The 15462-nt window shown below is 47.4% G+C and overlaps 2 pseudogenes; both read left to right on the plus strand.

The window, feature by feature from the left end:
- LOC125506567 (NAC domain-containing protein 79-like) overlaps window positions 1-11359 on the plus strand; it is a 31491-nt pseudogene extending 20132 nt beyond the window's left edge.
- Window positions 11360-12106: 747 nt separating this feature from the next.
- LOC125507691 (NAC domain-containing protein 100 pseudogene) lies at window positions 12107-13011 on the plus strand (annotated as a pseudogene).
- Window positions 13012-15462: the final 2451 nt, after the last annotated feature.

Genomic DNA, 15462 nt, shown 5'->3' on the forward strand with positions numbered 1-15462 from the left:
CATTCAGGTCCGTGTGTACTTTACAAATATCTATGTCTCCATTTTGAACATTTTCACGAATGGAGTTGAAGCGACGCTTGATGTGCCTGGTCTTCTTGTGAAACCTGGGCTCCTTGGCAAGTGCAATAGCTCCAGTGTTGTCACAGAAGAGTTTGATTGGCCCCGACGCATTGGGTATGACTCCTAGGTCGGTGATGAACTCCTTCACCCAAATTGCTTCATGCGCTGCCTCCGAGGCTGCCATGTACTCCGCTTCACATGTAGATCCCGCCACGACGCTCTGCTTGCAACTGCACCAGCTTAATGCCCCACCATTCAAAATATACACGTATCCGGTTTGTGACTTTGAGTCGTCCAGATCTGTGTCGAAGCTAGCGTCGACGTAACCCTTTACGACGAGCTCTTCGTCACCTCCATAGACGAGAAACATTTCCTTAGTCCTTTTCAGGTACTTCAGGATATTCTTGACCGCTGTCCAGTGTTCCTTGCTGGGATTACTTTGGTACCTTCCTACCAAACTTACGGCAAGGTTTACATCAGGTCTGGTACACATCATGGCATACATAATAGAACCTATGGCTGAGGCATAGGGGATGACACTCATCTCTTCTATATCTTCTGCCGTGGTCGGACATTGAGCTGAGCTCAATTTCACACCTTGTAACACAGGGAAGAACCCCATCTTAGACTGATCCATATTGAATTTCTTCAATATCTTATCAAGGTATGTGCTTTGTGAAAGACCTATGAGGCGTCTTGATCTATCTCTATAGATCTTGATGCCTAATATATATGCAGCTTCTCCAAGGTCCTTCATTGAAAAACTCTTATTCAAGTAGGTCTATAGATCTTGATCTATCATCATCTTCTACCTGGTCCCCAAGGTTCTGAAGAAAGCCTTTGACACGATGATGGTAAGGGAGGTGTATATGAAAAAATATGAGCTATGGAATCTCCCAAATGAGGTAAACATGGGGGAGAAGGAGTGAGGGAGTCCTGGATTAGGGGGTCTCCGGACAGCCGAACTATATCCTTTGGCCGGACTGTTGGAGTATGAAGATACAAGATTGAAGACTTCGTCTCGTGTCCGTATGGGACTCTACATGGCGTGGAAGGAAAGCTAGGCAGTACGGATATGGATATCTCCTCCTTTGTAACTGACCTTGTGTAACCCTAGCCCCCTCCGGTGTCTATATAAACTGGAGGGTTTCAGTCCGTAGGACAACATACAATCATACCATAGGCTAGCTTCTAGGGTTTAGCCTCTCTGATCTCGTGGTAGATCAACTCTTGTAATACTCATATCATCAAGAATAAATCAAGCAGGACGTAGGGTTTTACCTCCATCAAGAGGGCCCGAAACTAGGTAAAACATCGTGTCCCCTGCTTCCTGTTACCATCCGCCTTAGACGCACAGTTCAAGACCCCCTACCGGAGATCCACCGGTTTTGACACCAACATTTGTGCTTTCATTGAGAGTTCCTCTGTGACGTCGCCGTAAGGAAGGATGCCTCATCTCGTTGTTAAAAACAACATTACGGCTGGGGGAGCTCTGGCTGTCGGCCAAACTCTCTGGCTAGGCAGTTTCGTCATGACCGCCTGTTCGGCCGCTGCACCGACGATGACTTCTCGGGTCATCAAAAAAAAGCCTCCACGTCAGCTCAGAATTCGCCGAGCAGATGGATCCAATAGATCTCTCTTCCCTAAACAAACTCTTGGATCGCATCGCCGCCTTGGGAGTCGCTACGGACTATGATCGGATTGGGCTTAAACCCGATCAAAGGGAGATTAACTCTCCATCGGTCACCCATCACATTGCGGTGGTGGAGGAACAATGCGGCAATTCTTCCTCTATTTTGAGGACTAACTATGTCCGGATTCCTGAGCTCTCCGAGCCGGATACCCGCTTACGGGAGGACATCACCCAAGCCCTGAACCTAGAATCAGGCAGCGGGCCAGACTTATCAGGAAGCACTCCGGAACCCGAACTTCCAAGATTGGAAACTCCTCGGCCCCTGGGTCTCAGATCGGGTAGGGGTTCGGACTCAAATCCACCCACGCACCCAGACATATACGATCTTTCCCACATCAGGCAAGAGCCCATGAAACAGTACATCATTATTGGGCCAGATTCCTCCTTGTGATGAACAAGGTTAAGGACTGTCGCGAGGAAGATGCAATCTCACTTTTCTGCAATAATTGCACGGACAAGGGAATCCTTAACGCCTTAAGTCGCCGTGACATATCATGCTTCGCTGACTTGGCGTCCATAGTATGAAAGTACTGTGCGATGGAAAGCGCTTGGAAAACCGATACAAAATTTTGGGATAATCCGGCTCCGAATATACACCCAGTCCAAAGTAAAAGGGTGACTATCATAAGACACCTGAGCTAGTTGCAAAGAAACAAAAACCCTCTACAGGGCATGGAACCGTACTGGAGGGATGGCTTAACGGACCCTGCAAAATTCATAGTACAACGGATACCATACCAACACACAGCCTTAGAGCATGTTGGATACTCCGGCAGGTGGCCAAAAGTGGTGAGGATCTTCTTATCCCGAGTACCACAGAGAACCATCCCGCAGATAACAATACGGTATTAACAGTTTTTGAAACCTTCGCATCTAACAATAGGCGCAAGTGAACACTCCGCAGCCTCGCCGAAATCTGCCACCTGGCAGCAATGAATCCATGGAGTGACACGGCTATTACCTTCAATGCCGGTGATGAACCTAAATTCCGAACTGCCCGAGCACCAGCTGCACTGGTCCTCAGTCCAATTGTGGACGGCTTTCGACTCACCAAAGTACTCATGGACGGCGGCAGTGGATTAAACCTCATCTATGAGGAAACTCTTCAAAAAATGGAAATACACTGGAACCATGTTGAGCAAAGTAGCACAACCTTCAGAGGAATCATCCCCAGTCGGGAAGCACGCTATGCTGGGAAAATCACACTAGATGTGGTATTCGGCACGCCGGAGAACTATAGGTCCGAAGAAATTACATTCCAAGTGGCCCCGTTCAGCAGTGGATATCACGCCCTTTTAGGGCGGGAGGCGTTCACGATCTTCCAAGCCATACCCCATTATGGGTACATGAAGCTCAAAATGCCTGGGCCCAACGGAATCATCACCCTCGCTAGTGATCCGGACACAACACTCCGCGCCGAAAACAAAACAGCCGCATTGGCCCTCGAGGCATTATCCTAGGCCCTTTCGGCCGAGGAATTAACAGCGCTACGCTCCACGGTGGACAGGGACGACGTAATACTCGACAAGAGATCCAAGTCCACCTCTTTCAAACGAGCGGATGAAATAGTCAAATTCCAAGTCCACCCAACGGACCCTACAAAAACAGCCTCCATCGGGGCACAGTTAAACTCCGCTGCGGACGCCGCACTACGAGATTTCCTGCGCGAGAATTGGGACATATTCGCTTGGCACCCCTCAGACATGCCAGGAATCCCACGCAGGCTGGCCGAGCATAGTCTCAATATCCTAAAGGGATTCAAGCCGGTCATGCAGGCTCTTCGGTGTTTCTCTGAACCTAAGAGACAGGCCATGGGAGAGGAACTAGCCAAGTTATTGGAGGCTGGATTCATTAGAGAGATAAAACACCCGGACTGGCTAGCAAACCTGGTGATGGTACCAAAGAAGGACAAATCCTGGCGCCTATGCGTCAATTTCAAGGACCTCAACAAGGCTTGCCCAAAGGATCCCTTCCCCCTCCCCCGCATTGATCAAATTATTGATACTACCGCAGGACACGAGTCATTGTGTTTCCTCGACGCATACTCCGGCTACCACCAAATCAAGATGGCGGAGCCCGACCAAGCCGCAACGGCATTTATAACACCATACAGCCCCTTATGTTTCAACACAATGCCTTTCGGGCTCAAAAACACCGGCACAACATATCAGCGCATGATCGAGACTTGTGTGGAGAAACAGATCGGCAAAATAGTAGAGGCATACGTAGATGATGTGGTCGTTAAAACCAAACACGTCGACTCTCTAATAGACGACTTGAGGCTCACATTAGACAACCTCTGAACATACGACATCAAGCTCAATCCGGAAAAATGCGTTTTCGGCGTACCAGCAGGAAAGCTCCTGGGCTTCATTGTCTCCAGTAGAGGGATTGAAGCTAATACGGCCAAAATCCGAGCTCTGTCACAGTTGGCTATCCCAACGGACCTCAAACAAATCCAGAAACTGACTGGATGTGTGGCGGCTCTCAGCCGCTTTATCTCCCGCTTAGGAGAAAAGGCTTTACCCCTTTATCGCCTCCTTCGGCGCACCAAACACTTCGAGTGGACGGACGCTGCCACAGCCAGATTGGAAGAAATAAAAGCCATTTTGGCAACCAACCCAATCCTGGCCACGCCAAACATCGGCGAACCAATGTTGTTGTATATTGCGGCAACTCATCAAGTTGTAAGCGTAGTGCTCGTCGTCGAACGAGAAGCTGACGGACATAAATTCCCTCTTCAAAAGACGGTATACTATGTATCCACTGTCCTCACTCCATGCAAATCACGGTACCCACATTATCAAAAGATAGATTATGCGGTATTCATGGCATCCCCGAAGCTGCGACACTACTTTCAAGAGTGTTCGATTATAGTAGCCTCGGAAGTGCCACTTAATGATATTATAAACAACCGCGACGCTATGGGCTGGATTGCCAACTGGGCCATTGAGCTCCTCCCGTTCGACATAAAATACAAACCTCGGCGAGCCATTAAGTCGCAAGTATTGGCCGACTTTGTCACCTAATGGACGGAGGCCGAACTCCCTAAAGAGTACGACGCATACTCCAATTGGATCATGCACTTCGACGGTTCTAAAATGATGGCTGGTCTAGGGGCTGGCGTCGTCCTGACGTCCCCAACTGGAGATACCGTTCAGTACGTACTGCAAATATTGTATACAGACTCCAACAACGTAGCCGAATACGAAGCTCTATTGCATGGTCTTCGGATGGCAGTCTCCATGGGCATTCAACGCCTGGAGGTGCATGGGGATTCAAACCTCGCAATATCCCAAATAAATGGAGACTTTGACGCCAAGGATCTGAAAATGACGGCCTATCGAAACGCCATCCTTAAAATGTCAGCTCGGTTCGAGGGGCTCGAATTTCACCATGTGGCTCGGGAAAACAATCAGGTGGCGGATATCCTCTCCCTGTAGGTCCATGAGGGAGAATTATACAAAAAAAAGCACTACCAGAGTCCTTCAAAGATGCATCTCCGAAGAGGAAGGGCGGAACCTTTTGGCAGAAATTCATGCCGGACTCGGCGGTCAACATGCCTTCCGTACAGGATTCTATTGGCCAACGGCCCGGGCAGATGCACAGGACTTGGTCCAACGTTGCGCTGGTTGCCATCTCTTTGCAAATCAAAGCCACATGCCACCCACCGCCCTCCAAACAATCCCCATTACATGGACCTTCGCGGTCTGGGGGCTTGACATGGTTGGACCCCTTAAAGGGGGAACCCACAAGAAAAAATACTTACTGGTCATGTTGGATAAATTCACCAAATGGATAGAGGCCAAACCTGTTAAAACAGCCGAATCCGGACCGGTGATAGACTTCATATCCGGGGTCGTACACCGTTATGGCGTCCCCCACAGCATCATCACTGACAACGGCACGAACTTCACGGCCGATGAGGTAAAACTCTGGTGCAGCAAAATGGGCATCAAGCTCGATTATGCTTCAGTCTATCACCCACAAACCAACGGCCAAGTTGAGCGAGAAAACGGTCTTAAAATGAGCGGCATTAAACCCAGATTAGTGTGTTCCTTAACGAAGTCTAACACGCACTGGGTAGAGGAGCTAGACTCCATACTCTGGGGGCTGCAGACCATGCCGAATCGTAGTACCGGATATACACCCTTCTTTATGGTGTACGGCACAGAGGTAGTCTTGCCCTGTGACATAATTCATGACTCACCTCGAGTGCGCATGTACGAAGAAAGAGAAGCCGAGCTCGATCGGCAGGACAGTCTGGACACCCTGGAGGAGGAGCGCGACGTAGCAAAAGCCCGTTCCGCATTTTATCAGCAACAGGCTCGCAGATACCAAAGCAGAGAAGTATGGGCCAAAACTTATAACGTTGGTGAACTAGTTCTACACCTGCCGGATAAGAAAAAGAACAAGCTCGGGCCCAAATGGGAAGGTCCCTTCATTATTGACCAAGTTCTGACCAGTGGAGCGTACCGACTGCGGGATGCATCGACTAATCGACTCGAGCCAAACCCATGGAACGCGGCCAGGCTCCGAAGATTCTACGCCTAGCGCCGGACTCTATGTTCGTCCCCTTCCTCTGTCCATTTTTTGCATATACATAATTTGTCTTGTTTTTCCTTTTTTCTTTTATTCTTTCTCTAGGCCTTCAAGGGACAACTTGTGCCTCGCTTGCACATTATAGATGCGCTAGCCGCGCTCATCATACCTAGGGGCTTCTTTCACAGAAGCTTAATTATTTATCTGGGCCTCATGCCCCGCACATGTGTTATACTTCCGCATGTACCTTTTTTCGCCATTATATGCATCGATATGACTTAAGTTTTGGCCAAGCTGGGTTGCCTGGCTCTTGTATTTATGCCCTACGTTCCCGTTAATTCGGCTAGGGCATAAGGGGAGCACCTCTGCGATTGTTACTGCCGGGTCAGCTGGATGTGTACCTCAGACTGGGTGAAGCCGAAAGTTAGCATTCTTAAGGGAATATTTGGTCGGTCAACAAAATATGATTTTTATTTATTTTCCATATGTGCCCCCAGATGTTTTTCCTGCGTTTCCTATCGCAGTCCGGACATGCACTTTAGGGCATGCGTACCCAGGGAAAGGAACCCTTAACGGAACTATTCTCCCTGGAAGATGTTTCTTACTACCCATGTAATATAACATAACTAGTTCGACACTTGTTCTGTTCAAGCACTAATGACCCCTACGCCTGGTCTCCACGCATACCCCGGTTCTTATATAACTGAGCGGGTATTCGGATACACTCTGGACTATCGGGTCTTGAGGTTGAAGCGAAAAGGTCCGCCATGACAAATGATCTACAATCCGGCTAGAAGGCATTATACATGTCACTTTAATTACATAGTCATGCAGACTCACTAAATTACTCTTCTATACCATCCAACAGGCAGTCTAGCCTACAATCCTGTTGGGAATACTTTGCAGCTAATTCTACTTGCCCATAAACTAAGCTAACGGGGATCTCTTTTCCGTCGGGCCCCACAGGTCCGATCTCGGCCATGTGATTTGGGTCAGCCTTGGTATACCGCGTCTTCACCATGGCCCAGGCTTCTCTGGCACCTTGACGACATGCCGATATCTTCCATAATCGGAAGCGCCGCCATGCTCCCTTGAGCTTCTCCGTAAGCTCTGCAACGCCTTCTGGCAAGGAGACGGATGGCTACAAGGCCTGGGCAACACCTTGCATCACCTGCCGAACTTGTTCGTGCAGATGTGAGAGCTCGGATAGAAGATCACCCACAGACCCGGGCATTTCCTCCGCGGGACGACCCGTTAGCATACCTACAGACATAACGCTGTTAGTCGGCTTCTTTGCCGAACTCCTTCAAAAGGATTCGTTCAAGCACTTACTGAAAATGCCGCGCCGAAGCCGCTTATTCTCCTTCTCAGAGTCTGCAAGCTGGGCTCGAACGTCTTTTAGTTCCACGCTCAGCTTGATATTGGCATCTTGGAGATTGTTTTTCTCCCGCCTAACCTTAGTCAGCACGCGTTTGCCAGCCTCTAGCTGTCGCACGACATGCTGGTCCTCCGAATTTTCTCTGGATTCATCTGCAACATCTATTGTTAGATTTGCAGCCACGCCGCACACTATATGGTAACCATCATTCTTTAAAGTAAATGTTACCAGCGGGAGACTTTTTCGGTTCCTTCAATGCGGCAACAGTGGCCCGCAGTTGGGTCTTGCATTCCTCTAGCTCCTGTGACAGCCTAGTATTCTTCTTTGTAAGAACCTGCACAATAAAGATGATCCTTAAATCAGTTCTGCTAACTGTTTCAAGTCTCAGGGGCTACTGATACATATAAATCGTCAGGTTTACTTACCCCTACATCATTTACATACTGATCCGTGGCTCTGGCTAGACCATCTTGAGCAGCACGGAGGTACGCTTCTCCAGAATTGAAGGCATCAAATGCCTCTGGTGAGAAACAAGCATCGCGGAGTACGGCCCGGCGGCGCCTATGATTCATGGCGCTTTCCACTTCTGAATTTGTGGCGGATAATCTATCCGCATCCTCTGTAGGAGGATTATCCTGCGCCCACCCCACATCGGCTTCCACCTCTATGTCCGGTCCTGGCACCCGACTGGTGGACGAGTGATTAGCAACATCGCCGGACATATTCCGGCGAGCGTTTTTTCTGTTAATGAAACACGGGCGTCATTACATTTCGAGAAAGACGACAACCACGGAGCGGGGTTTTTGTTATACCTTTGCACCGGCGTCTCCGTCCTGACCGCCTTCCTTTTTGGCCTGCCCGGCCTCGATGCCTCTTGTTGGCAAGTTGTTGCGGGTTTGGCAGGGCGTCCCGAATGCCTTCCCTGCAAAGACGCCATATGTATATGGTAGGTGAAGTGTCTAACAGGGGATCCTAGTTTTTGGAGTTGGGATTTTTTGGTTTTCTTACGTGCGATGCAGGAAGCAGTCCGGGATAGTCGGCCATAATGGCCACCATGGCATCATCGCAGCTTAACTGATAGAACTGCCAGTCTATCAGCTCCACGAATATAACCAGATCTTCTTCAAGTCCGGAGTCGAGGGCCCGGTCAGGGTCCTCTGGTTGTGGAGAAGGGCTGCTGACCTCCTTTATGGCTTTTCATAGTTCCTGTCACAAAGTGGCAAGATGAATACTTACGACAAAGAATGCGGGAAAAATGGGAGTAAGGAGATATAACTTACCCAGCTTGGAGGATTGTACATGGAGAATCCATCCCGTGGCTTGATGCGGATGAACTCCTCTTCCTCTCCCTTGAACAATTCTGACAGAATTTTTGCTAAAGCGGCAGCATTGTCCGGACCCTTACGCCCGCAGCGGGTGGCATCATCCGCCCCGTTAAAACACCACAAGGGGTGCCCACGATATTGAAGTGGTTGCACTCCCTGCATTATGCAAATCGACATAACTTCGATTACTGTCAATCCTGATTTAGCTAGTGCTTTAATCCGGTTCATCAGGTAGAGGACTTCTCCATTGTATTCCACCTGGGGGCTCCGCGGGCGCCAACTTCGGCGTTTCTTCAGAGGAGCATTGCTGAACTCAGGAAGACCCCGCCGAACAGGGTCCGGAAGGGGAACGTCCTCCATATAAAACCATTCCGAAGGCCAGTCTTCGGACGACTTCTTCGGGGTACCGGACAGGTATCCCGTACCGGCGATGCGCCATATTTTGGCTCCGCCCACTTGATAAAGTGACCCCTCTGTGTGCGAGGGACGAGGCAAAATAGCCTTTTCCACAGCTCGAAGTGAGCCTCGCAGCCCAGGAACAACTCGCAGAGAGCAACATAGCCGGCGATATGTAGCATGGAGGCAGAGGTGAAATTGTGTAATTGGAGGCCGTAGAACTCCAAGAGCCCGCGGAGGAACGGATGAATTGGAAATCTGAGTCCCCTTAATAAATAAGGAACAAGGCAGACCTGCTCCCCGATAGAGGGACTAGGAAAGCTCTTCGCTTGCTCCCCGCCATTGTAGGTGGCAAGCCCGGCTCGAACGGGCACCATGTATGCTGGAGGGAGAAATCCCTTAGTCTGCAGTTCGATTAATTGACTATGTGGGACTGAACACCTCTCCCAATCACCGGGCTTAGGGCTACGGGGGCGGGAGGAGGAGCTGCAGAGGACGGCCATGCTGGAATGGATCTTTTCGAAGCGCGCTCTGATGGATTCTCGCTGGGGGAGAATGGTATGGATCAGATTTGAGAATCCCCGTCCTTTTAATAGACAATTTATTTATCTGGCTAGGGGGCGAATGTAAAAACGCCCTGGCGCCTCGTATTGGGCACAGAAGCCAAGAGGTTCAACATTTATGAGGCCGAACACTGCTTATGAACACTCGAAAATTGGAGAGGAACCCGCCTTGCAATGCCGAAGACAACACTGCGCGCCGGACTCATCGTCATTGAAGCCTGGTTCAGGGGCTACTGAGGGAGTCCTGGATTAGGGTGTCTCCGGACAGCCGGACTATATCCTTTGGCCGGACTGTTGGACTATGAAGATACAGGATTGAAGACTTCGTCTCATGTCCGGATGGGACTCTACTTGGCGTGGAAGGCAAGCTAGGAAGTACGGATATGGATATCTCCTCCTTTGTAACCGACCTTGTGTAACCCTAGCCCCCTCCGGTGTCTATATAAACCGGAGGGTTTTAGTCCATAGGACAACATAAAATCATACCATAGGCCAGCTTCTAGGGTTTAGCCTCTCCGATCTCGTGGTAGATCAACTCTTGTAATACTCATATCATCAAGAATAAATCAAGCAGGATGTAGAGTTTTACCTCCATCAAGAGGGCCCGAACCTAGGTAAAACATCGTGTCCCCTGCCTCCTGTTACCATCCGCCTTAGACGCACAGTTCGGGACCCCCTACCCGAGATCCGCCGGTTTTGACACCGACAAGGAGCGATACTTCTTCTCCTAGAAAGACCTCAAGTACCCCACCGGGATACGGACTGACCGGGCCATGAACGCTGGCTATTGGAAGGCTACCGGAAAGGACAAGGAGATCATTTACCGCCAATCTGAAGTCTCATCAACACGAAGAAGACACTGATCTTCTACAAGGGCAGGGCCCCTATGGGGAGGAAGACAAACTGGATGATGCATGAGTACAGAATCGAGATCTACAAGCAGCCGACACCCAACTCGCCCACCAACATCGTCAAAGCCGCCACCAATAATGTGTCTTCCAAGGTAATTTTAGTCCTTGACTAGTAGTACTCATGACTGATGAATTCTCTTGTACATACACATCTAGCTAGTGACAATTATTGATTTTAACTAATTTAGTTTATGTATATTGGTAGGAGGAGTATGTTGTTTGCAGAATTTTCCATAAGAGCAATGACTGAAGAAGTTGGTGATGCCGTCATATGCCCTGCCCAGTCTTATGTCCATTGGGGCAGAGCAGCATCGGGGCTTCCTCGAATCCAGTACATTGGCTCCTCTCATGGACTACGACGTGTTGTTGTCACTAGCGCCCCGTTGCTGCTGCCCACAACTTCTGTGTGCCAAATGCTTGGCATCGGGGCCGGATCATCCATGATGGGTAGTGTGATGTTCCCAACTTCTGTGTACATATTTTCACATTAGGCAAACATTTTGTTTCACATTGCATCCAATTTTTTTAAATGTCACAAAAACATTTTTGGACTAGTGAACATTTTTTAAAATGTAACATACATTTTTTCAATTATGAAACAATTTTTAAATTGGGTGAACCTTTCTTAAATTGTATAAACACTTTCTAAAATGGCACTTACATTTTTTTAAACACGTGACATTTTTCACCACCTGGACATGGCCCCCACAGCAAGACAAGCAGCATACAGTTGTAAAGGATAGGGAGGCATGTCTATATATCTAGCTAGCTCGCATACATCCATCCACTACCAATAATAACAAAGTAAACAAAGCCCAGAAAACGTCAATGCTTCTCTAGAAAGAATTTTGCTAGTCCATGCATTCAGTCCTATTTAATCATCTCCCTCCTATATCTCTATATATCATTGAATTCCTTCCATAGATAGACACTTCTCTATCATTGCCCCCAACATTTCTTCCACCCCAGCAAATTAAACAAAGGACAGGGAGGCATGTCTATCTATCTAGCTAGCACACATACATCCATCCACTGCCAATAAATTCAAATTAAACAAAGCCCGAACAACATCAAAGCTTCTCTGGAATGTATCTTGCCAGTACATGCATGGTCCTATTTAACCATCTCCCTCATATATCTCTATATATCATTGAATTCCTTCCATAGATAGACACATCTCTATCGTTGCCCCCAACATTTGTTCCACCCTAGCACACATTTCCCAAAGAGCCTTCGCCATGGCAAGCCACCTTCAAGTTTAGCAGAAAAAACAACAACTGAATCTGCCACCAGGGTTTGGGTTTCACCCGACGAACATGGAGATCATCATCTTCTACCTGGTCCCCAAAGTTCTGAAGAAATCCTTTGACACGACAATGGTAAGGGAGGAGGATATGAAAAAATACGAGCTATGGAATCTCCCAAATGAGGTAAACATGGGCGAGAAGGATCGATACTTCTTCTCCTAGAAAGACCTCATGTACCCCACCGGGATACGGGCTAACCGGGACATGAACCCTGGCTGTTGGAAGGCTACCGGAAAGGACAAGGAGATCATTCTACCACCGACCTAAAGTCTCATCGGCATGAAGAAGACACTGATCTTCTACGAGGGCAGGGCCCCTCGGTGGAGGAAGACAAACTGGATGATGCATGAGTACAGAATCGATATCGACAAGCAGCCGACACCCAACTTGCCCACCAACATCGTCGAAGCCGCCATCAATAATGTTTCTTCCAAGGTAATTTTAGTCCTTGACTAGTAGTACTCATGACTGATGAATTTTCTTGTACATACATATCTAGCTAGTGACAATTATTGATTTTAATTACTTTAGTTTATGTATATTGGTAGGAGGAGTATGTTGTCTGCAGAATCTTCCATAAGAGCACATGACTGAAGAAGGTGGTGATGCCGTCATATGCCCCGCCTAGTCTTACGTCCACTGGGGCAGAGCAGCATCGGGGCTTCCTCGAATCCATTACATTGGCTCCTCTCATGGACTACGACGTGTTGTTGTCACTAGCACCACCGCCTCTGCGGCCTATAACTTCTGTGTACCAGATGCTTGCCATCGGGGCCGGATCATCCATGATAGGTAGTGTGATGCTCCCAACTTCTGTGTACATATTTCCACATTAGACAAACATTTTGTTGCACATTGCATCCAATTTTTTTTAAATGTCACGAAAACATTTTTGGACTGGTGAACATTTTTGTAAATGTAACATACATTTTTTCAGTTATGACACATTTCTTAAATTGGGCGAGCCTTTCTTAAACTGTATAAACACTTTTGAAAATGGCACTTACATTTTTTTAAACACGTGACATTTTTAAACACCTGGACATGGCCCCCACAAACAGTTGCAAAGGATAGGGAGGCATGTCTATCTATCTAGCTAGCACGCATGCATCCATCCACTGCCAATAAATTCAAATTAAACAAAGCCCGGACAACCTCAAAGCTTCTCTAGAATGTATCTTGCCAGTACATGCATTCGGTCCTATTTATGCATCTCCCTCCTATATCTCTATATATCATTGAATTCCTTCCATAGATAGACACATCTCTATCGTTGCCCCCAACATTTGTTCCACCCTAGCACACATTTCCCAAAGAGCCTTCTCCATGGAAAGCCACCTTCAAGTTTAGCGGAAAAAACAACAACTGAATTTGCCACCAGGGTTCGGGTTTCACCCGACGAACATGGAGATCATCATCTTCTACCTGGTCCCCAAAGTTCTGAAGAAAGCCTTCGACACGACGATGGTAAGGGAGGAGGATATGAAAAAATACGAGCTATGGAATCTCCCAAATGAGTAAACATGTGGGAGAAGGAGCAATACTTATTCTCCTAGAAAGACCTCAAGTACCCCACCGGGATACAGACTAACCGGGCCATGAACGCTGGCTGTTGGAAGGCTACCTGAAAGGACAAGGAGATCATTCTACTGCAGACTAAAGTCTCATCGGCATGAAGAATGGAGAAGATGTTTACCCACGTTCGAGCCCTCTCGAAGAGGTAAAATCCTACGTCCTTCTTTGATTGTATTGATATGCTAGAGTATCGAGTACAAGATGATCTACCTCAAGATCGTACATTGTGTTTTAAACCCTAAGGCAAGTAATAGTGCCTCTATGGACAAAACCCATTGGCTTATATAGCCACCGGTGGTACCTAGGGTTATAGATGGCCATGGCCAATCTAGGAATAAACACACCAGTTATTAGAGTAGTCCTTGAAGTATACACCAAGTCTTCGGCGGTGTATGTCTTGGTCACGCCAGGGTTCGTAGGTTCTGGAATCTTTCCTTGTGGATATCGGCGGGCTGTAAGCTCGGCCCTTGAACTGTGGGGCGTATAGGTAAGTTGCCCCTAGTCCAAGACACCGTCAGCTGGGTTGTAGCTTTTCACGAAAAAATGAGATTGGTTTTAACTTTATATAACCATGCTTTGTGTATAAATCTCAATGAAGTTTTCCTAGCGATCATATATTGTGAACATGTCATCGAGCCAATCTTTTTAAATTGGGTGTTCCTAGATCTCAGTTGACTGAGACTTAATCGAGTCTAAGTCAAGTAACATAACATGTAAGAAAGAAGAAGAAAAACTAAAAAGATAATTTTGCATGGATCTTGACATAAAATCCCATGAATATAGCATCGACCGAGACTTGGTTAAGTCTTAATCAACTGACATTTAGCAATCCCATTTCGAATTATGTAATATGGATCACAACTGGTATCACGTCGAGTGCTCTTGCATGTGCATTTAATTTTCTACACATACACTTTGACCTGTATCACATAAGTTTAATTAAACACTTGTCATAGTTTTTACATAATAAAAGTACAAACCTCTTTATCATAAGATGCATAGTGCGCACAACCAAAATTATTACAATGAAATGGTGAAATGGCATCAACAAGTCGACTCTTTATGGAACCTTTGAGCTATTGGCGTAGAAGGCAAGAGTAATAAAGCTCACCTTAAAAAATTCAGACCAACTGTAGTTTTTTTTACTGAACACAATACATACTGAAAGTGCGTTATATAGACTAGAGGGGGGTGAATAGGCGATTTTTATGAAAGTCTTCAAAATGTGGAGGTTTCGAAGACAAACGATGGAAATAAACCTGTTACCATGCAGCGGAAGGTAGACTACACTAGGCAGACCATAGTCAAGTATTCAATGAAGTGAAAGCACAACGACTTATAGCAGCTAGGTAGTAAGGATCAGGTAGGAAGATATTATGAAGCTAATCAGAACAAGCAGTCACTTAGTGAAGACAAAAGATAATGCAATCATACAATGACTTCACAAGGACCAATAGTAAGTAAAGGGAAGGGAAGGATGAAACCAGTGACTCATTGAAGACAATGATCTGTTAGACCAGTTCCAGTTGCTGTGACAACTATACGTCTGGTTAGGGCGGCTAGGTATTTAAACCTGAGGACACACAGTCCCGGACACCTAGTCCTGAACACGTAGCTCAGGACACCCAGTCCTCACCGTATTCCCCTTGAGCTAAGGTCACACAGACCTCGCCCAATCACTCTGGTAAGTCTTCAAGGTAGACTCCCAAACC

This window comes from Triticum urartu, chromosome 5A (genome assembly GCF_056163025.1).
Source record: "Triticum urartu cultivar PI428250 chromosome 5A, HENAU_Tu73, whole genome shotgun sequence".
Taxonomy (NCBI): domain Eukaryota; kingdom Viridiplantae; phylum Streptophyta; class Magnoliopsida; order Poales; family Poaceae; genus Triticum; species Triticum urartu.